General features: G+C 43.4%; 1 protein-coding gene and 1 pseudogene across 5 annotated transcripts in view; one reads left to right on the top strand and one right to left on the bottom strand.

The window, feature by feature from the left end:
- The window catches only part of NAV1 (neuron navigator 1), a 239,136-nt gene that overhangs the window by 182,508 nt on the left and 33,519 nt on the right, over window positions 1-23,109 (top strand). The gene's annotated exons all lie outside the window — the stretch shown is intronic.
- On the bottom strand, window positions 20,649-21,285 carry LOC148162782 (ATP synthase F(0) complex subunit C2, mitochondrial pseudogene; annotated as a pseudogene).

Here is a 23,109-nt window from a genome sequence, read left to right as displayed (position 1 = left end):
GTAATTAGAGAAAACCTCTATTTTATTAAATTCTACCATCCAGTGTTTGACCAGAAAACTTGGTGACCTCATGTTTGACGACTGTCTGGGATTGGAGCGTGGTTAAAGTTGGTGTAAGAATGTATCTCTAAAATGTCTTTATTAAAGAGATTGGGGTAATGTTTTAGTGCTTCTCCAGTGATTCCTTCAAAATAACAGTGCTCAACTCAGATGCTGTGCATTTGGCATTGGCCAGGATAGGATAAGTGTTTTCCACAGAAATAACAAGGCTTCCGGTTCTCAAGGAGCTCTCTTTATGAGAGGTCAAACAATTTTACTCATAAACAACTTCACAGCAAGTTCTGCTTCCGTCTTGCATTTTTAAGTTATTCTGGGCAAACTCTGCATTGGAGAGTTTTCCAGAAATAGATTGGGGGCTACATAAAGTGTTGGCCTCTGGTAGGTAATTGTACGGGATGACTGTTGTTAAACTAAAGATGGAGCAAATAAGGTCCTGGTGTAACCTTCCCAACCATAGGGACCCAATCTGAAGCTGTTACACTCTGCCAAAAGTAGGTGCATTGCCAGTTTGATGGCGATGAAAGTCCAAGGAAGGGGAAAGTGAAGGAAAGCTAGAACCTGGGAACTCCCAATAGAATAAAATTGCTTTGAAGAAAACATTTAGTAATAGTGGTTTTTTCATACGGCCTTCTTTCCTACCACAGACCCTGGCAGGATTCTCAACCATATCCATTAAAACATTTTAATATGACCCCTTGATTTGTTCCTTCAACACGGTTTTTATTGAGCGTCTACTCTGTGCCAGACCCCGCCATTCAACCCCTCTCACCCTGTAGAGGAAGATGCTTTGCTGTCATATATGCCAGGGACAAAACTCGCAGGAAAATGGGTACAATAAGAACACTAGTCAGTCAAGGGCCACGTACAATGAAAGACTAACATTTAAGAGGTTGGCAGAGGAGGAGAGAATCTAGATAAGAAGGTACGAGAAGAGAGTGCTGTCGTTGAGGCAGACAAAGGGAAGAATTTCAAGGAGTGACCAACACTGATAAATACCACTGAGAGGCGGGAAAAATAAGACTAAAAAGTCCTAATTGGATTTAGCAGTATACAGAGCCTTGGTATCCCTGACGGGAGAGATCTTAGTGAAGCAGCAGAGATGTAGTCCAAGTTCCAGTAGGTGGAGGAGTAAACGGTGAGGTAAGGCGGGGATGGTGAGTGTAGGTAGTCTAAAGGACAACGCTAGCCTGCAAATGCAGGTTCTACCCATGTGGCTCATGAGCGAGGAGGCACCAGGATCAAATCAGAGATAACCCTCTCCTGCTGGATCTGCTTTTACCTTTTACCTAGAATTTTTGTGTTGCTTGTACTGCAGGATACAATTTTATTTTTGTCCTGTTACATCCACTTCCAATGCTGATGCTGATTCTCTGACACCGGCTGGGCATCCTACGGTTCATCGGGATTCTGACATAATCTAGCTGGAGAGAGCATCAGATCCCACAGGTTTAGGGCTCAGTTCTGCAAGACTGCCCCCACCCACTTCAGATGCCAGTTGCCAGTCTAGGTGGTCACCTGGCCTTCTGACTGCCCGGCTACAAATCCATGGTTCCCGCATCCCTTCCTTGGCTTAGATTAATGCACTAAAGTAGGTCACGGAATTCAAAAAAACATTTACTTACTTGAGTACCAGTTCATTATAAAAGGGTGCAACTCAGGAACAGCCAGATGGAAGAGACACATAGGACAAGGTATGTGGGAAGGAGTGTGGAGCTTCTCTGCTCTCAGAGTGGGCTGCCCCAGCATCTCCCTGTGTTCATCAACCCCGGACGCTCTCCAAACACTGTCCTTTTGGGATTTTTATGGAGGCTTTATCATGTAGGGCTGACTGATTAAATCATCGACCTTTGCCAACTGATTCAGTCTACAGGGACTGAAATTTATGACCCTCTACTCACATGATTGGTTCCCCTGGCAACCAGCCCCCATCCTTAGCTGGGGTCCAGAAGTCATCACATTGACATAAGTAAAGCTTTCATCACTTAGAAATTCCTAGGATTTTAGGAGCTCTGTGCCAGAAACAGGGACAAAAACCAAATATATGTATTTCTTACTATACATCACAACATCATGAACTTGACCACTGTTTTTTAAATGGGAAAATAATTCATTTTATTCAACGTGTGTAATTGGCTCTCAAAATAAAATTAGCAATACAACCGATATGAATAATATTTCATACAGTGTCAATTTACCAAAAGGTTAAAGAAAATACAGTTTCAGGTATAATGTAAACAAAATGCAATCAGGAACAGAGGAATAACATTAGGTACCTTAAGATAAATAAAACTTTAGAGAAACTAGTGCCTCTAGCCATCGGTAATAAGAATTCAAAGTAAAGACAACTGTAACTTAGTACCTTGCCTACATATTTTTTTTTTTTTTAAGTAGGCTCCATTCCCAGCATGGAGCCCATTGCAGGGCTTGAACTCACAACCCTGAGATCAACACCTGAGCCGAGATCAAGAGTTGGCGGCTTAACTGTGCCCGGTTGACATTTTGCACATAACATACTTCAGTTGTTTTCAGCAATACTAGAAAGAATTGACACACACACACACACACACACACACACACACACTTCTTACCCTAGTAAAATAAAAATTAAATCTTTTGCATAAAAACATTTTTAAAAAAACATAAGATGGGGGAAGGATATACTTATTATAGGTTAACTTAGTTTTTGTCATTATTTTTTTTTAAGATTTTTATTTATTTATTTGACAGAGACAGCGAGAGAGAGAGAGGGAACACAAGCAGGGGGAGCGGGAGAGGGAGAAGCAGGCTTCCCGCTGAGCAGGGAGCCCGATGCGGGGCTCGATCTCAGGACCCCGGGATCATGACCCGAACTGAAGGCAGCCGCTTAACTGGCTGAGCCACCCAGGCGCCCCTTGTCATTATTTTTTAATGGGGGAGTAATGATTGACTATCAGTTGTGGTGCATAGTAGAAACTACTCTGGTTTCTATGGTCAAACGCAGGCTCAGCAATTATTTGAATTCTTAGTTTGATTTTCTTTAGAGGCTATAATACAGGAATCATAGTGGTGTGCATGGTGAGATTTGGCAACTAATGTACTAGACCTGTGAGTTCCTCTGTGTGTAGGGGGGAAGTACCGGGAAGGTGAAATTATTAGAGGGAGCTCACTCCTGATGCCTAAAATGGGGAAGAGTCTCCTAGAAGGAAAGTTTTGGGGGTTTTGTCTGTTTTTTTATTATAAAGGGTAGGCAGAATAGGTCCATCATGGAAAAGTAGCCTCGTAAGAACTACAGGTTGTCTCTAAGGGTTAAGATGTTCCAAGGAACAGACTGAAAATGAAAGGGAAAATGCACAAATATGGGTGTATGCAGAGCCTGCATAAGAGTATTTAAATCTTCGGTTTTTGTGTGTTTTTATAGAGTTTATCTAAATTAAAGCACTGTAATCATATTTTCAGGCATTTAAAAAGCTTAGTTCTCCAAACACTTCATACATCTCGTAGTTAATTCTGAAACAAAACCGTTTTATCAGCTCTTCATATTATTTCATGTCTCTCTTCAAGATGTCCACACAGGGCCCAAGAAATATCTCAAGGGCCTCTACATTTGATAACTAAACATTTGACCTCCTTGGCTAATGATGTCCTGGGTGGCTGCCAAACGGGGCAGACTCTCCAAAACATTCTGATTCATAATGCCTCAGAATCCCCACTTCCTGCTGCTTCGTTTTTCAGTCAGTAGTTTGCATTCACCTGACTGAATATGTAGAAAATCTCTGCATTTTCATCTTGAAGAAAAATTCTTTCTTCAGACTAACAGGTCTCTCTTCCAACACATCTGATATTTTTTTTATACTTAATCCTTCTCCAGGGAGTTGAAAAAAGGCATGGAACTCATGAAAAATTCTTCCCTTTTTTTCTTTTCTACTTTGGCAATCTTTGTGATTAATCAGTAAATGATTCTTACTTGACCCCCAAAGGTTTCTTTCTGTAGTTACAATAATTGTCGTAGGTGTGGCATAAGAGGGTGTTAACGAGAGCTCTCCATAAAACACCACTGTTACACCAACCAGTGCAACACTCTTAGTTCCTAACCACCAGGATGTCATCGGCAAAAGAGCAATTATCTCCCTGTTCAACAACCTGCCCTTCGGGCTTGACTTCCGTGTCACACACTCCATTGAATACCTGAAAAAGCAGCTCCTCCTCAAGATCTCTAAAGGGGAAGAGTTTTTAGAGGTTTCTTTCAGATTCTATATTTGATCCTCTGTCTTGGGGTAGAGATGATACAACACTGTGGTTCATAGTATATACTCCCTCTTCAGTGCTCTAATCAAACGACGTTCTCCAAAATCAGCTGACCCAGGATATCTCCCATTAACCTAAGAAACAATTCTGAATTCATTTTCATCCAGCAAAGCACGAGAGAGGAACATGTCCTCTTGAACATGGAGATGTCCAGTGCTTGCAGGTCTGTGGTTTCGGCAAGATTGGGTGAACAAGCTCTTCTGCATAAGGAAGGGGTCTCTAACTGCTGCATACTCAAGTCTAGCCTGGGCACTACTCCATCGCTATCTAGTTCCTTTTTTTTAAAGATTTTCTTTTCAGAGGCACCTGGGTGGCTCAGTCATTAAGCGTCTGCCTTGGGCTCAGGTCATGATCCCAGGGTCCTGGGAATGAGCCCTTCATTGGCCTCCCTGCTCAGTGGGAAGCTTGCTTCTCCCTCTACCACTCCCCCTGCTGTGTTCCCTCTCTTGCTGTGTCTCTCTCTGTCAAATAAATAAGTAAAAGCTTAAAAAAAAAAAAGATTTTATTTTCATTTTATTTTCAGGTAAGCTCTACACCCAACATAGGGCTGAAACACACAACCCCCAGATAAAGAGTCCCACGTTCCACCAACAGAGCCTGCCAGGTTCTCCCCATTGCTGTCTGCTTTTTAGCACAGACCCATCTACCCAAACAGGGCCACTCCCTACATAAGCCGCTGGACTTCCCATCAGCATCTAAGATGAGCACCCGAAGGAAGAACAGCCAGATGGGGCACAGACCTCAGCGCCAAGAAGACCAACTGGCAGTCAGTGGTTGTTGATAGACAAGGGGAGAGGGAGCCAGTGGGTAGGACTTCCTCTGGTGGGGTGGAAGTGAGCAGTTGATGCTGTTGACCCCAAAGCCTAAGCTGTGAGGGGCCATGGCGTTGACAGCTTCGACTCTGAAGACTGGCCCATGCCCCAAATGGAAGGAAGCATCATAATGCCACTTGGCCAGCCTAGCCGTGATACGTGGGGGGTGCAAGAGGAGTTCTAGAGACGACGCAGCCAATTCTGTGGCCCTATGGAAGGCCCTGGGATGCACCATGTGTAGGGTGGCCCCTGCCGCTCCCTTCCCACCCTGGGCCACAGGGTGCCCTGTTGGATCCAGAAGACCCCATAAAGTGGCCCCACTTGGGGGGTCCATCCAGCATTTCCCCCTCTCCTCACTCTGATTCTTTCCCATGGGTTACAGAGGCTTTCTTTGCAAAACAATGTCCAGAAGATTGGACTTCATCTTCAAGGGCCAGGTAGAGTCCTGGCTGTGTTTTTCTAGAGGGGAAAGTGCTGGAACGGAGTGGCCCAAAAAGAGTGCCCTACTGACCAAGTGCTACTAAGTCAGTTATCACTCGCCTCCGGCTCTTCTCCCATTCTTCTGCCGCCTCAACAGTGATCCGTTTTTACCCATTCTGTTGCAGCCTTGCAGTGCTGAGATTTTATTTGGTGGTGCTCATGTTAAAGAAGTTTGCCTTTGTAATCTGTAGGAGTCAGCTTGGGCAAATATGAAAGGTTTCTGCCCAGTTAGACTATCCTACGTTCCTCTTTTTGCTAAAGCCCCTCCCTTTAGTGGACCAGGAGCCTGTCACTCCTTCAGGCGGATTCTGTTTTGCCTTGCAGGCTTTGGACGTCTAGGAACTAACCCATTTCTTTTTCACCATTCTCAGTCCCAAACTTCAGTGACTGTTGAGATGCGGTGTAGAAGGGATGGAGCAGACACAAATTACATGTGACCTGGAGACCACCTTTTTGTGCAGAGAGCCCCTCGAGATGCATAAAGGGTACTCGCCCTCCAGTGGAACATCATTTGGAAAGCTGCCAAATAATGCCAAATGGTTTCCCTAGTGATCTGAGTAAATGCCTAATTTAGTTTTGCTACTCTGTGACCACCCCGAACTTCAGTTCTCTCTCATGAGGGGAGTAATTATAGTATAGTATACTATATAATAAAAACAGTATAGTAAAAACAGAGTCATTAGAGTCAGACAGATCCTAATATTAAACTGGCTCTGTTTCTTCACTTGCTATGGGACCTTGGGCATGTAACTTTACCTGTCTTAAGTTTTAGCTCTCCTAGAGGTAGGATGGAAATAATATTGAACTCAGGGTTAATATGAAGAGTAAATGAAATGCCAGCAAAGTGCTTGGTATACATATTTAAGTACTGGGCACACAGTGACTATTGTTTTCACAATGATTTGGTGGTATTCACAAAGAAAAATAAGATTAGAGTATGTGCATGGATCAGCACAAATCTGGCATCTCCACTAGGCAATAATGTAAAATGCATTCCCTTCTGACAAAAGCAACTACCAAGAGATCAGTGTAAAAGGCAGCATATTAAAGATGCCTTTCAAGAAACACTGTTTTGGGGGTGCCTGTGTAGCTCAGCCCATTAAGCAGCCGGCTCTCGATCTCGGCTCAGGTCTTGATCTCAGGGTCGTGAGTTCAAGCCCCACGTTGGGTTCCATGCTCGGCATGGAGCCTACTTAAAAACAACAACAAAAAAATAACGAAAAAAAGAAAACACTGTTTGGATTTCGACAGTGCTTACAATGTAGAAGAGTGGAGGCACCACTTTGATTTGATGCAAGCTTAAGGACAGGTAACAAACAAGTGAGTGAGCTAGAGAGCTGTATTGAGTCCACAGACTGGAGACCATCCCCTTGGTTTCAGCATTTCTGAAGTTGGAGGGTATGATGCAAAGACTGTGTGTTCATTACTATTGTTTGGTTGTTCCCTCGGGTTCCTAAATTAGTTGTCTTCCAGAAAACCATGGGTCTTTAGTAAAGCTTCAGACTTTCCTCTGCTTATGTACAGGTCACTGCTATATGTTTGTCCAGCAACACAGAGCTTACGTTGGTTACGTTTGACTGAGTGGGTCTAAGGAATAGCTAATGTTGAGTCAGATCCCACGCTGACTAAATGAACAGCAGCTTCTCACGAAGGCAGGCTCAGATGCTGACATGATGACTTGGCTACAATGGCAGTCTTTACCATTGAATCCACATGGACTAAGAAATGGTCAGTTATGAAGCCTGCCCTTAAGTTCTCCTACTTTCTCATAGCTATTTCTCAGAAAATAATGATCCCACGGTGCCGATGGAGGCACTAGTTAAGCTCCCACCCCCCACCCGCCTTAACAAATTGATAAGCCTCCCCGGGCAGGTGGGTCCCTCTAAGCAGTATGCTAGCTCGACATGATAGTATGTAAGCAGGCAGACACGAGGAATCAGGGTCCAATACTTTTCTCTCTAGGTTTTAGGATTTGGAATGTGTGTTTATTTTTGTTTTGCTGGCTTTCCTTTTTAATGTTCCTTGTTTTGTTTCTCTTGTGTACATTAAATGTGGACGGTATTAGGGTAATCACAGGCAGAACGTTTGGGTGGCACAGTAGCCCTTGATTTTGAGTCAGGATTTTTGACCGAGGCCCGGTGAATAGAAAAAAGATGATCTCAGTTTCTGTGGAACTCTAAGAAAGTAGTGAGAAAGTGGACTTTTTATTTAATAGAGTAAAAGAAAAAAAAAAGGTGATAATGGAAGGCCAGGGAATGGAGTGTGAAGATTGAATGTGATACAAAGAAGTCAAAAAACGGGGGAGTGATGTGTTCAGAGGGAACGCCTGGCAGTTCATTTGGTTTGTGGTGGGAAGCCTCATTCCGCGAAGAGAGAGTAGCTTACAGGCCAGAGGTGTTTATTGCCAGCTCAGCATTTCACACCAGCATTCTGGCCTGAATCTTTTGGAGCTGCCAGAAACTGCTCAGGGTTGCACCGATTCGTTAGCCTGGTAGTCTGAATTTAAGGCCTGAGTCCTACCTTTTTTCACCTCTTTGATTCTCACTGTAAGCTAACAGGGTGATTTGAGATGTGAAGATGAGTGGCAGCTTGTGAATATCAGGGGCTTTGCTCTGAGGCCACGATGGTAACAGAACCTTACACAGGACATAGACATTCTATATGACTTCTTCCAGCCTGTCTGTGTAGCAGGATTTGCGTCTCTAACGACAAAAGGCTTTTGCTTCTGTCAGTCCCTCATAAATCATCGTGAAAGCTGCAAATATGTTTGAATCCCATCTGATTCCAGTGGAGGATTGGCAATGAGGTGCACACAATACTAGTGTCTCTTCTTTTTCCTTTTATTGTCCTCCTGCCTCTTACTCCCCACCCCTTTTTATTTCCTGAGTCAAAACCTAGCCAGTGGTATTGCTGGTAGAAGAATCTGGTTTTGACTTGTAAACTGAGCAGGTTAGATCCAAAGGGCACGAAGAGGGAATAAAAGTGGAGGTCCTTCTTAGTCCAAAATTTGGTCCAGGACTTGTCAGTTGAGGGATTCTCCTCTTCCTTTTCATCTGTAGTTTGGTCTAGCCTGGCAGTCAGCAGACTTTGACCTTCTGGGCTAGATCTGGTCCACTGCCTGTTTTTGCCTGGCCCAAAAAGTCAAGAATGGTTCTCATATTGTCAAGTGATGGGGGGGGGGGCTATTAAAAGAAGAGTAATATTTTGTGGCACATGAAAATGACGTAAAATTCAAATTTCATTGTCCATAAATAGTTATTTTGGAACATAGCTGCCTTCATGTTTGTTCACATACTCTCCGTGGTTGCTTTCCTGCTACAGGGGCAGAGATGAGCCGTTGCAACAGACACCATATGGCCCTTAAAGCCTAAATTATTTACTATCTGGTCCTTGACAGGAAAAACTTGCCAAGGCCTGCTCTAGGCATTGCACGTGAACCTTTCCAACTTTTCAGAATATTGTCAGTTATCTCTTAATTCCTTACTGCTTTCAAGAAAATGCAGAAATGCAGACACTGTTGTATATCATTTCCTTTCGGTTAGCCAGGGATTTTGGGAATTGTGTGGCAGACTCCTAAGAAAGGCCTCAGGAAGAATATGGGTGAGAAGTGGGGAGGAAACAGGAAGTATCTTATGAAATTTTAAGTCAAATATCATCTTCATCCCTTTCCAAAAATCTATGAGATGGGACATCTCTGATGGTTTGGGCAGGAAAAGGAAATGTTGGTTCCAAACAGTACTCAGCTGACTATTCTTAGAGCCTCCTTCAGACTCTCTGATAAAAACATAGACACTCCAATTAAGATCGCTTTTATCCATTGACATCTTAATTTCATGACTTTTTAGTTTTTGTCAAGACAGGTTTTTTGCCCAAGTTAAGAATCAAAATTATTCCCCCCGATGTTCAACTTTCCACACATTTTGCTTCATAGGCACTGAACTACCTGTTGATACGTGGGGAAACGGAGGCTAAGACAAACGAGTTGAACTCTGGTGATAAATCGCAGTGGAAATGGAGGTGCATACTCAGTATTCCAGAGCCTGCCCCAAAGGGCAGCCGCTTCTTCTCTGAAGGTGAATTTGATGGCACCCCAGAGAACGTTCCCCTTTTCTTGAGAGAGATTCCCAGTTACCTTTCACTCGGTGGAGGATTTAAATTTCCTCCTTTGGACACACATCTGAAAGAAAGAGGAAGGTGCCTTGTTTTTTCACTCCTACCCCTGTGAAAACAGTAGAGGAGGGGGAAGGCTGGAGGCAGGCAAAAAGGGAAATCTCTGAAACTAGAGAAAACTCAAACAAATTGTGGCCAGCCGACTCAGCATTCCTCACCCACAGTTGGTCCTAATTAAGGAGACTCCCGTTAAACAGCTCAACTTTCTGCTCTTTTTTTTTCCCCCTTTGCTCTGGCCCTGCCAGCTGACATGGCAGAGCTTCAACTAAACCACACCTCGGGAACAGTCTCTCATGCCTTCCCCTGCTATTCTCACTTCTGTCTCTCGCCCACTACCCTGAAATTACCCTTTCCCGCATTAAGATCCCAATAAAATACATTGGTACCTCTAATCCACTTGCATCCATTTTGTCCCACAGAGTGCTATACACGCTGTTTGCAGGGCTGAATAGAGCTGTGCATCGTGTCATTAGAGGGGCACACTAAGGACCTGATTGCATCATAGAAAGGTGGAATTTCTCCAGGATTATTTTGCTGCCAAATCAAAGCAATAATTCTTTCCACTTTGGTTGACTCTTGAATTTCTCAGTCCGTACCTTCTCCTGAGCCTAGCTGATGGATTTGGGTATTTTATTTCAGCTGTGGTCTTATGATCAAAAGCTTAATGTTAGTAAATCTCTGAATGGGAAACCAGTCTGAATGATGGAGGTGGTCAGCGTCCATTGTAGCCTACTGGTGGTGGGGGTATTGATGTATAAATAAAAAAGCTAGTTTTTATCACTTAGTGGTTATATTAGTCTGCCCAGGCTGCGTTGACAAAATACCAAAGACTGGGAGACTTAAACAACAGAAACTTATTTTCTCACAGTTCTGAAGGCTAAAATTACCAGATTGAGAGGCTGTCTCGTTTGGTTTCTTGTCAAACCTCTTTTCATGGCTTGTAGATGGTCATCTTCTCTCAGTGTCTCTGCGAGAGCTTTCCTCTGAGCGCACACATAGGAAGAGCTCTCTGGTGTCTCTTCTTCTTCTCCTAAGGATACCAATCCTGTCAGATTAGGTCTCCACCCTAATGACTTCATCTAACCTTAATGACCTCCTTAAAGGCTCTATCCCCAAATGTAGTCATTGGGAGTTATGTCTTCCCTTTAAAGATTTGTGGGGGGGACACAATTTGGTCCTATAACAATGGTGTAGGCTCAAGCAACTCTCTTAACTGTAGAGCAAAGATTAAATGCCCAGAATCAAGAAGGCAGTGCTTGAAGCATGATGTTATGAGGCAAGATGATAATTTAAAAAAATTTTTTTCTAGGCCATAGACATTTGAGAGTCTGAAAGTATGATCCAAGTCCAGAAAATGGCACATAGGCACAGAATTTTGTATGTAACTGCAAGGGCATCCATTTTTCCAGACCAATTAAGGACTCGATGCTGGTTGGCTAGTTCTCTCTCAAAAGCATTCTTGTCCCTGGTCAGGTGACATATGTACAGATTTGGGCAGAGGGTATGTATGAAAGAAAAACATATGGCTTGATTTTAACCAAAATGGGGTTCTGCTGGGCACCTGGGTGGCTCAGATGGTTAAGCGTCTGCCTTCGGCTCAGGTCCAATCCCAGGGTCCTGGGATCGAGTCCCACATCGGGCTCCCTGCTCCTTGGGAGCCTGCTTCTCCCTCTGCTTCTCTCTTTCTGTCTCTCATGAATAAATAAAATAAAAAATCTTAAAAAAAATAAAAACAAAATGGGATTCTGCTTAGGACTGGGCCTGTGATTCTATTGCCACCACTCAAAAACCTTAGGCCTTGTAGGAAAGGAAAGTGAGCACAGGCGGACGTGCCGGTGGTGGCTACAGCTTGAGCAAGAGTTGAGGTGGGCTAGGACTGGGGCCGAGCAGACAGTTTTCTCACTTCTCTGTTACATCAGGCATCATCAGAAATAACGGAAGTCCTCTCTCAGTGAGTACATCAGGGTGATGTTTCATATGCTTGGTGGGATAGCAGCCTTGTGTTTATTTACATTATCCCATTTCTAGATGCCACACGGAACGTTGGCAGTCACTGTAGAAATTATGAGCTGAGTGACTTGAAAAGACAACAGTAGAAATCTGTGATTTCTGAATTTTACAGAATGGCCAAGGTACAGTAGGGTACTGGGGCCTAATTTCCTTGGCTTTTTATATCAGCTGGCTTTGATCTCCAAGAAATATCTTCAAACTTTGTGGTATTAAGGCTCCAAAGTTGTGCTATTTCCTGATTTTTCAGTGGTGCCAATAGTACCATGTAGCTAATCTATAGGAATTAAATCTGAATTTTGGGTCCCCAGCTTATAGTCATTCACAGAATTAGCCTCGGCATTTGAGAGTTGAACAAAATTAGTCAGATAGTTCTGTGATTCAAACTGGAATTTAGGAAGTGTCTTAATAAGTTGCTGAAACCATTAGTTTTCTTATGCACTGGTGTGAGCTTACTGCCAAAATATCAAGGAGGCCAAATAAATTTTCCTAATTGTACATATCCTCCAATTTCATATCAGACTCTGGTTACCTTGTTCTTCCGAATCCCTTCTTCTAGGGACGCCTGGGTGGCTCAGTCGTTAAGCGTCTGCCTTCGGCTCAGGTCATGATCCCAGGGTCCTGGGATCGAGCCCCACATCGGGCTCCCTGCTCAGCGGGAAGCCTGCTCCTCCCTCTCCCACTTCTCTGCTTGTGTTCCCTCTATGTTATCTCTCTCTCTGTCAAACAAACAAACAAACAAACAAATAAATAAATAAATAAAATCTTAAAAAAAAAAAAAGAATCCCTTCTTCTAGGTGATATTTACCCTTGACTTGGCAAACCCTTAGCTCAAAAAATTTACATTGGCTCCTCTCCCCCCTCCCCGCTCTTCCTCTAAATCTCTCACTCTGTGCAATTCATCCTTTCCTCCCATTGCCTGGCTTTGTTGGCCAGATCAGGCTAGCTTGCCGTGGTCTCTGCCAAACCACAGACATGTAACGAAGCAGACGCTGTACTCCCCCTTGCTCTTAGAGTGCTCTGAGGCCACATGGGGGTGGAGAGCGGGAAAGGTTACTGACTTTGAGAACTTTGGCGGTACTTGAGTAGAATGTTGGTTTCTCTACATGGCCTTGATTCATTTGCAAAACTGAACATCACAGAATTGCCCAATTACATTCTGACTCTTTCATTCTCTTTTTCTGTTTTTTAAATCACTTCTCCTTAACCTCTCGAAGGCTCTCTGAGGACTGTGGTCCTCAACATCCTCAGCATCCAACAATTCTACCACATTTGGTGCCATCAAGGGATGGATAAGCTGAAGTTTAACTGCACACCATAGCTTTCCCAGGTCACGGATCAACTGTAATTGCTGCAGCAACTAATGAACTCCAGCTCTTCAAAGCTGACATTTCATTGACCAAAAGTTTCCTGTTTAGGACAGCGCTTTCCAAAGATGCAAGTCACATATGTAATTAAAATTTTTCTAGTAGAGACATTTTAAAAAGCAAAACAGGTGAAATCAATTACAACACCATGTTTTATTTAACCCAATATATCTAAAATGTTATTTTAGTATGTAATATAAAGTTATTAGTAAGATGCATTATAATCTTTTTTCATACTAAGCATTTGAAATCTGGCACTGAATCTTTGAAGTCCTACTATACATCTCAGTTTGGGCAAGCCACGGTTCAAATGCTCAGGAGCCACGTAAGGCCAGGAGCTACCATGTTCCACAGATCTAGAAGATTACCACCTTGTTAACAAAGGAGAGCAAGTGAGTCCACTTGCTACAGGGGCCAAAGATGGAATATCACTGATTAATACTCTCATTAGGAACCCACATTTCCATGGCTGTCTGAGTGACCTTTGGGGGACCCTGAGCTGGCTATCAGCTGAATGGCTCACTTCCAGGAATGGGCCTGAAGAAAGTATAAAAGACAGATGAAGAATGGGATATCTTGGGAACTTCGGCTTGAGCAGAGTTCAGAATGTGTTCCCTTGCTCAGATGTACCAGACAAGGCTTAGGTCAGGAAAGGTTATCATTTCTGTCATTTGACTCCATTTCTTCCTGTTAGGTTTTCCTCCTATTGAGAGTCTAGAGGGGCCTCTGGGTGGCTCAGTCGTTGAGCGTCTGCCTTCGGCTCGGGTCATGATCCCGGGGTCCTGGGATCGAGCCTGCATCGGGCTCCCTGCTCCGCGGGAGGCCTGCTTCTCCCTCTCCCACTCCCCCTGCTTGTGTTCCCTCTCTCGCTGTGTCTCTCTCTGTCAAGTAAATAAAATCTAAAAAAAAAAAAAAAAAAAGATTTTATTTATTTATTTGACAGAGACACAGCGAGAGAGGAAACACAAGCGGGGGGGGGGGGTGGGAGAGGGAGAAGCAGGCCTCCCGCCGAGCAGGGAGCCCGACGAGGGGCTCGATCCCAGGACCCCGGGATCATGACCCGAGCCGAAGGCAGACGCTCAACGACTGAGCCACCCAGGTGCCCCAATAAATAAAATCTTAAAAAAAAAAAAAGAGTTTAGACTCCACTACTACACTTCCATAGCAGACAAGTGCTGAAGCACAGGCCAAACATGAACATAAACATATGTGATGTTGAACTGTATGAAAGTATCCATGTTTCACCATTTTTTACCTACAAAATGGATGATTTCATATGGTTTAACCTATTACATTTCATCCTAGAAGGCAAGAGTATTCTTGAGGTTATAAGCAAGGAAACCTCTATCTAAACTCTAACCTGGTTGCTGGTTTAGTCCAAGGAAGTTATGGAAATTTTTAGGATGAGAGCAAGCAGGTCATGATCTCATCATGGGTTATGGGATCCAGCCCCGTGTCAGGCTCTGCACTCACAGGCTCCACACTCATTGGGGAGTCTGCTTGAGATTCTCTTCCTCTCCCTCTGCCCCTCCCCCCACTTACTCTCTCCCTCCCTTTCTCCCTCTCTCTCTCTCTCTCTCTCTCAAACAAATAAATAAATCTTTAATGATAATAATAAAGATGAGAGCAAGTATCCAGAATGTATTCTGGTACTCTTTGAAATCAGCCTGTTCCATTTCTAGCCATAAAGTTAACCTCCCCAGGAGGACAGATTAATTTTGAGTCTCTTTATGTGTTTAACTCTATCTTGGACTAATCCTAGACCAAACTTTATGAACTCTTTTCCCTGTCCCCTTGAAGTACTAAGAGTAACTTCAGTTTCAGGGGCAGATGTCATGAAATACTCTTGGCTGCAGAACCATCCATTGACAGCATTATCTAAAGCACTTATATTCTCAAAATATTCCTTTTGTGTTGATCCACAGCCATCCTGGCTCTTAGGGAACCCAGAGCCAGGGTTGTCACGTTTGCTAGCCTCCCACCCATCTTGACTGTCAGATTGCCATCAGATCTCAAGTCTAATCTACACTTTATCTTACCATTCGTCACTGTTTCCTATTTAACTGCCTGACCTAGGCCACTGTCCATCAACTCCAGCAAGTGAGACAGTATCAAGAGTTGTGGCTATTGATGACCTTTCTGCCTCTGCTCCATTTGACGTTTGTGTGTCTCATAGAATACAGTCCACCCTTGTTGGTACAGTGATGGGGACTGAAAAGCCTCCCAAGTCTAACTCTGGCTTCTTTTTATAAGTAGTTGGTGATTTAGTTCTCAGAAGTTGGGTACACTGTGGTCAAATAGCTTCCTGCTGTCTTGGAGCCTGTTTCCAGTTTAGATGGTAAAGCATTGCCCTTCTTTTCCTAGATGGGAGAGCAAGAAGTCCTAAGTATCTCCTTGGGATATATCTTAGGCTTCCAATTCCATAAAATCTGCCTGTGAGTAAAAATAATCACCCTGAAATCCCATTTCTTTCTTTTTTTTTTAAAGATTTTTATTTATTTGAGAGAGCGAGAATGAGAGAGAGAGAGAGCACATGAGAGGGGGGAGGGTCGGAGAGAGAAGCAGACTCCCCGCTGAGCGGGGAGCCCGATGCGGAACTCGATCCCGGGACTCCAGGATCATGACCTGAGCCGAAGACAGTCGCTTAATCGACTGAGCCACCCAGGCGCCCTGAAATCCCATTTCTTAACACTAGCCTATTATAGATACTTCTCCACTTTCAGAGGGGAAAGTCAGCTTCTGTGTACAGAGCTCTTATCCATTAAGTGGTAAATAATCAGGAAAATTGTTAACTGACTCACCAGGCGTATATATTCTGGAGAAATAACGATTCAGTATTCAAGTCTGACTTTTAAGGACCATGCTGTGCTAGAGAAGCAATGAGGATTTTTTCCTATGTAGTCACAAGCTAGTCCACCCTTCCCGCTAGCTAGCCCACACCCTTGGCCCTCTGGCTGCCTGCAGGCTCCCTTGGCTATTCAAGTTCTGCGGAATGGCTGGACCTGAAGTATGGGGAGCAGACTGTGTGAAAGAAGTCTGGGAGGGGTGGCCAGTCCTAGCCAAGAGCTACGTTAGTGTTGGTGCTTTTCCCAGAGGGGAGGAGTGTTCCCTGCCCTGTGCATTGCCATGTGTCTGCACAGACACAAACAGAACAGTGTTCAGTTGAGCTGGCCTCCTCACAGTCCTTCTTTTCATCCTACAGAGGAGATGGGGTGCACCAAAGTATCTCTAAGACTGTGGTATCAGTGCTAGGAAGTGGGCAAGAGAACCGAAAGAGGAATCTGTTGCTATTCTTACAGCCCTAGATGGAAGATTTGATGAATTAGCACTCCAGAAGCTGATTTAATTGAAAGGAATGGTATAGTGTCACAGTACAGGCACTCCCATCCAAATAAGAAGAATAAGCTGGATAAATAACAAACATAACTTAGAAAACAAACAATTGAATATCTAAGAATGCAAAGTATTCAAGTTGAACTAAATTCCAGAAGGGAACGAGCCCTTGCTAGGAGAGAAAAAAATGCATGGCCGCTTTCATTCTGGAGGCACAGCAGCAGGAGGAGAAAACCTACCGTAGGTGAGAATAAGGAGAAAGTAGCTCAGCTTCATATAAAACTTTTGAACGCTACATGTTGGCTGTATAAGGAAACTAAATCCCAGAGCAGATATTGTACCCACCCACCCCTCATTCTTTCCCATGAGGACTTTGCTTAATACGCACAGTGGCAGCAAGTTGATAACGGAGGGCAGGGCAGAAAGATGAGAAAGACACCCTCCTCCCTACCCAGTGTACAGAGAGCATTCATTGAGTACCCAGCAGTAACACACCACAGAGAAATTTGAGAGCAAGGCAGGAGGATAGAAAAAGACCCCTTCAAAGCACAATGGCCCTTCACTGAGTATATAGAAGCAGCCCACCAAGAGTAAAGAGAACTCCACAGCGGCCCAAAAAGCTGGTGGCTGGGCTATAAAGTATAGAGAGAGATACCTGGAGTCTCACTATGGTCAGATCCCAAGCCCTACTGAGACAATCTTGATCCTACCCTCAAAACATTTGAAACCAGTGGTGCACCAACTTTAACCAAAGAGACAACAAAGCCCAGACCTAGCTCTGCTACAGATAAGACTGGCTCAGCTCTCAGTCCTAACAGCCTGAGAGAGGAAGGGGCGCGCCCTTTTCTAGGTACATGTATTGCCGTTCTTTGTTTACATACATCTGGCATATGATAAAAAGTTACAAGACTCATGAAGAGGCAGGAAATATAACAGAGAAAAAATAGTCAATAGAAGCAGACCTACAGATGACCCAGATGTTGGAATTAACAGACAACATTGTAAAATGCTTTCTATAAATATTTTTAAGGGTCTAGTAGAAAAGGTGGATTAGATTGAATAGATGGAGAATTTAAGCAGAGAACTGGAAGTTCTAAAAAAAAAAAAAAAGAACGTATATAAATTCCCTCTGAAACAAGGATTCCTTGGAAACAAACTACTAATCATTCTTAGAGAATATGTAAGAAGCAGTTCCAAAATCATAACCCCTTCCCTGAGTTTATGCATTGCTACATTCACAGAAAGCAGGAGTGCAAGCCTGCAGGTGTGTACAAGCCCACTATGGACAAGATGCAGTATGAGAGGTACAAAGATGAGTGAGACGCAGTCCTGCCCCTCAGGGAACACAGTCCAGTGTCCGTAAGAGAGAATGAGATTGCTTCTGGCAAGGAGGATCATGGGAAGCCTCATAGAAAACTTGGTTTGATCTGGGCATTGAAGAAAGGTAAGATTTCAAAATGCAGAGCTAGGGAGAAACCCATGGAGAGTAGGTAGGGTTTATGTACATTGTCGTCAAGTCCCCATAATATTGCCCAGACTCCAGAATCTTCAGCAGGACACAGATGATTGCACGGTGATGATAAGACAGGCCTGTACTTTCAAAAAGAAATTAGGTGAGACAGCTGGTCACCTAATAGGAATCCTAGAGGACATAACAATTTGGAGCAGGGTGGGACGAGGGAAAAGGAGATGAGCATTGCGTTTATCTGTATCCTAACATGGCAAAGTCATATTTCTGTGTTTTGTTGGAAAATTAAATCACTCCTTTCTCTGAATCCTCTTATGTATGTTGTCTAAACTTCATATATGGTATTCATTTCATGTATATGTCTTCTTCCACCCTTGGACTGTGAGCTTGTTCTGATAGTCACTCCTTTTAAATGCCCATACAACTGAGACTGTCGTGTCAATACCAGGAGCTCAGTGAATGTTTGCCAAGTTGAGATTTAATTTAACCCAAGGCAGAGTATATAGGACTTGAATTCAGATGGTCTGCTATAACATCTGTGCTCTCAGTCACTACCCTATGTTAATGATGGCTCGTGGATAATCTTGACCAGCGGGCCTTAGAATTTTGATTTTATTATATCAGCAATGAGGAGCTAATGAAGGCTGGGTAAGTGCTACACTTACGGGTGATTAGGCTTCTGATTATATTCAGTGTGTGTGGGAAGGAGGGAGAATTTACAGACAGTGGGGTCGCTAAGAAGGCTTTTACTGTGGTTTGGGTGAGAGGACATTAGCTCTGAACCAGAGCAAAAGCAGGAGAAATAGAGAGGAAAAAAAGATTTGAGAGGCAAATGGTCACACAATCAGCGGACCTCTTGAGGGAGGGAAGAAAAGATAAAAGAGTTAAAGCCATACTGAAGTTATTGATAAAGTGACAGGGGGAACAAACTGATGCTTTTCAGGGAAACAGGAAATGAGAAGTTTGAGATTTGGAGGGAGGACTACAGGATATGAGGCGATCAGTAAACGAGAAAATGAATATCCTGCTGAGAAAAATCTTTAATTTACTGCTATAACCTGTTCCAGTACTTTAGAAATATCCCTTGACAAGAGTCATTTTCATCTTCTTGTTTATATCTGACTTAATCTCTCATATGTTTATTCCGACTTATTTTTCTCTTCTATTCTGAGGGTGGATGAAAATGGTAAGGTGTCATTATTCCTCTAACAGCCTTCCCAGAATGAACACTTTCACACCATGCAAAGTAAATGGTGCAAATGTATAAGAGAACATTTCTTTTTTGCGTCAGTTGCCTGTTGGTGATGGTGGTCTGGATTTGTAAGCAGGTTGGATTATAAACGAATATTTTACTAGAAAAACTTCTCTACGTTCTGTTTTTCTAGTAAATTTAGACCTAGCTTGTTGCTGCCCAACCCTCTTTTCTGCACCTGAGATCTTTGTGAGAAACAAATTTAAAGAGAAATAGAAAGGAGATTGCAAAACCCAGCTTAGAGCAAGCGGAGAGAGATTATTTGTGCCAAATAACAGCTGCAGTCGCCCTCCCAAGCTCTGAGCCCTGCCCTCCTCTTTGTTTATTGTTTTGGTGCCATAATTATTTATTTATTTTTAAAGATTTTACTTATTTATATGAAAGAGAGAGAGAACGCACAAGCAGGGGAAGGGCAGAGGGAGAGGGAGAAGCAGACCCCCCACTGAGCAGGGAGCCCGATGTGGGGTTTGATTCCAGGACCTAGAGATCACGACCCAAGCCGAAGGCAGATGCTCAACCGACTGAGCCACCCAGGTACCCCTTGGTGCCATATTTTTTTTTTAAACTTTTTATTTATTTATTCATGAGAGACACAGAGAGAGAGAGAGGCAGAGGGAGAAGCAGGCTCCCAAGGAGCAGGGAGCCCGATGCGGGACTCGATCCCAGGACCCTGGGATCATGACCTGAGCCGAAGGCAGATGCTTAACCATCTGAGCCACCCAGGCGCCCCTTGGTGCCATATTTAAGCTGCTTGTCTTTCTCCCTCTTATCTTGAATGGCCAGGCAGTTACTCTGTAGTAAGTCTGGCTCATTAGCTGATAGAGTCTGCAAACTCTTCTAAAGACTTTCTGTTGTTAGACCTTAGGCAGTCATGTTTCGGGAGGGAAAGTGTCCATCCAGCCTGTTTTCTCCCAGGGTCTTGATTTTTCAAAACATCATCTAGATGGTTTCTTCTGGCTCTTCCTGATTTGGTGACGGAACTCCAAAGTTAATGTGTCCTCTCCTCACTCTACTCAAAGTCTACCCATCAGAACGTCTACTCCAAAAGAGCGAGCTCTGTTAAGTGTCATTTATGGGGTCTTGCTGCTGGTAGCATTAGTTTAATATATTTCACTATTTCACAAGGGCAAAATGATCATAAAGGGTTTAGAGTTTCTTTCTTTTCTTTTCTTTTCTTTTCTTCTTTCCTTTCCTTTCCTCTTCTTTCCTCTTCTTTTCTTTTCTTTTCTTTACTTTTCTTTTCTTTTCTTTTCTTTTCTTTTCTTTTCTTTTCTTATTAATACATTATTTGTCTTCCCTCTGTCAAACCCAAAGCCAACCACTTTCCCCAGGCTGCCTGGGGAGGTACAGGAAAAGGAACGTGCGGAGCAGATAAGATACGGGAGAAAGACCTAAGGGTGGTGGAGATGGCTCCTTCACGTGGCAAAGAGGATGAGAAAGGCCACCATCAGGCAAAAGAGCTACAGGGCCTCCAAGAGGGCAATGCCCAGAATAGTGTAGGAGAACAACTGTTGCTTCAGAGAGGGGTTCTTGGCATAACCAATGATGAGGCTCCCAAACACAGTCCCAATTCCAGCCCCAGAGCCGGCTGCCCCTACCATGGCAGCCCCAGCCCCAGTGAACTTGGCTGCTGTGTGGATGTCCCTTGAAATGGTGCTGGTTCGGAAGCTGCAGGTGGGAATAAGTGAGGTCAGGGGACGAGGGGCTGCCGAGCTGCTGAGGCTGTCATCTGTCAGTGTCCCCTGTGGCTTTAGACGAACTTTGCACAGGGGACGACGGGCTGTGGCAGGAGAGGGTTCCCAGTGCAGAGAAGACAGAGAGGGGCGGGTTCTTTATTCCTTAAGTCTTAACACCCCAAGGACAAAGAATAGGAGAAGGAAGAAATAATAACCACAAAATTTGGGGAAGCCGGAAATCAGAATGGCACGTGTGAGCTGATTTAACTGACTTAAAGCTGAATCCTAAACCAGTAGTGAGGAAAGCTGCATAGCCCCTGTGTTTGCAGCCCAGAACCCTCGAAAAGCTTGGTAATTGGTGACACCAGGTACCCATAGTGGGGGAAGAGATGAAACTAAAAACAGGAGGATTGGTTTAAAATTTATATAAGAAATACTTAGACTCTGAGATCCTCTCCTTTGCTACTTCCCAAAAGGCAACTCCAGTCAGGAGTTTGGAAGATTGATCTCTAGAAAATCTGACCCCCCCCAAGAGAAAAAACTCAAATGAATAAGTCCAATCACATCTCCCTATACTGAAACCATAATTGGTAAGTCCCACCAATGTACACAAAGCTTCTAAATAACCTATAACAGGTGTTCTAGTCTTACCTATGCACAAACAGCCAAGGATCATCCGACAACTAAGAAGGGTCCGTCACCTGAAAGCCTCACCAATACAAACAGACAAAAGCTACTTGGAACCAGAAACTGTATGAAGAGATTTTAAACCTGCCCCTCTGAATAAATGAGTGAATGAATATCTTTGAGAGTTAAGAGATTGCATCCTTAAAAGAAAGAACAATATACTGTTTTTAAAGTACCCTTAAAATTTTAAATATGATAGCAGAAATGAAAATTTAATGGAGGCAACTGAAGGTAAAATTGAGGCCACTGCCCCAAAAGTAGAGTTAAAAAACAAATATATGTAATGTTGGACAATAAGAAAGATGATCAGAGCATCAGCCTCAAAATCTATCATCTGAATAATAGACATTCTAGAAGAGAGAACTGAAAAATGGGGAGGAGAAAGTCATCAAAGGAATAATGCATGAAAATTTCTATGTTAAAAAGGCCCAGGAAGGTATCCAACTCAATGGATAAGAATCAGCCCACACCAAGGCATATCATTAATGATACTTCAGAACACCAGGGAAGATGCTAAAACTTTCCAGAGAGAAAGAAACAGGTTACATGTTAAGGACAAGGAATCAGAATGGCAACAGTAGAGGCCAAACAATGGAGCAATGCCTTTAAATTCTGAGAGGAGATTACTTTCAGTTTAGACTTCTATGGCTAGACAAAATTTCACATGTAAAAACAGAATAAAGACATTTTATAATGTGTCAGATCTTACCAAGTTTGCTTCCCAAGCATCTTTTTTCAGAAACCTCCTTGAAGAGGTACTTCACTAAAACAAGAAAGTAAACCAACAAAGAGGAAGACTGAGGTTCTAACTTAAGAGCCTGGGAAAGAGACCCAAGATGATAAGGTGTGGGCCCATGATGTCAGCTATTCGGCAGATCCAGAGAGCAAATAGCTAGAACACAGAAGAATGGGGATCTTCTCGAAGGAGGCACAAGAAACTATTAACAGTGGTTACTTTAAAAATAAGAGTGGGAGAACAGAAAGGGGGCATTTTTTTTTCCCTTTATAATTTCATGTAATGTTTGAGTCTTGACTATAGCATCCATTATTTCCTAATATTTGTCTTAAAGAAGGAAAATATGCTCCCTCCACTATAGCATCTCCAGTGGACATGCTTAACCCTTGGGTAATGACAACAGAATTTTCCTTTTGTCCAGAATCTGCAAAGGAATTTTCCTAGGAAATCTTTAAATCCTCTAGCCAACCTTGCCCAAGAATTTTAGGCTGATACTCTCTCACTTTAGGAATTGGGACCCAGGAACGTCTTTTGGGCAAAGAGGACCGAAACCCTCTCTGAGACAATGCACTCCCCTCCTTTATTTTGCTATTAGGCTTTCCATAAATGTAGGGCAAAGTTGGTTTCTTTTAGACTGGTGGACTGCAGCAGCCCTTCTTTTTTTTTTTTTGCAAGAGCCCGTCCATAAAACTTTTCTCCATTCCAAGACCTTCATTACCAATAATTAATCTCAGATGGAAGGTTCAGTGCTACAGGCTTCCTCTGTCTTTGACCCAA

Source organism: Eumetopias jubatus, unplaced genomic scaffold (genome assembly GCF_037043125.1).
Source record: "Eumetopias jubatus isolate StellerSeaLion01/CBP00866 unplaced genomic scaffold, mEumJub1_p1.0 scaffold_12, whole genome shotgun sequence".
Lineage (NCBI taxonomy): Eukaryota > Metazoa > Chordata > Mammalia > Carnivora > Otariidae > Eumetopias > Eumetopias jubatus.
The sequence above is the reverse complement of the archived record's forward strand: the minus strand, read 5'-3'. Positions and strand labels throughout refer to the sequence as shown.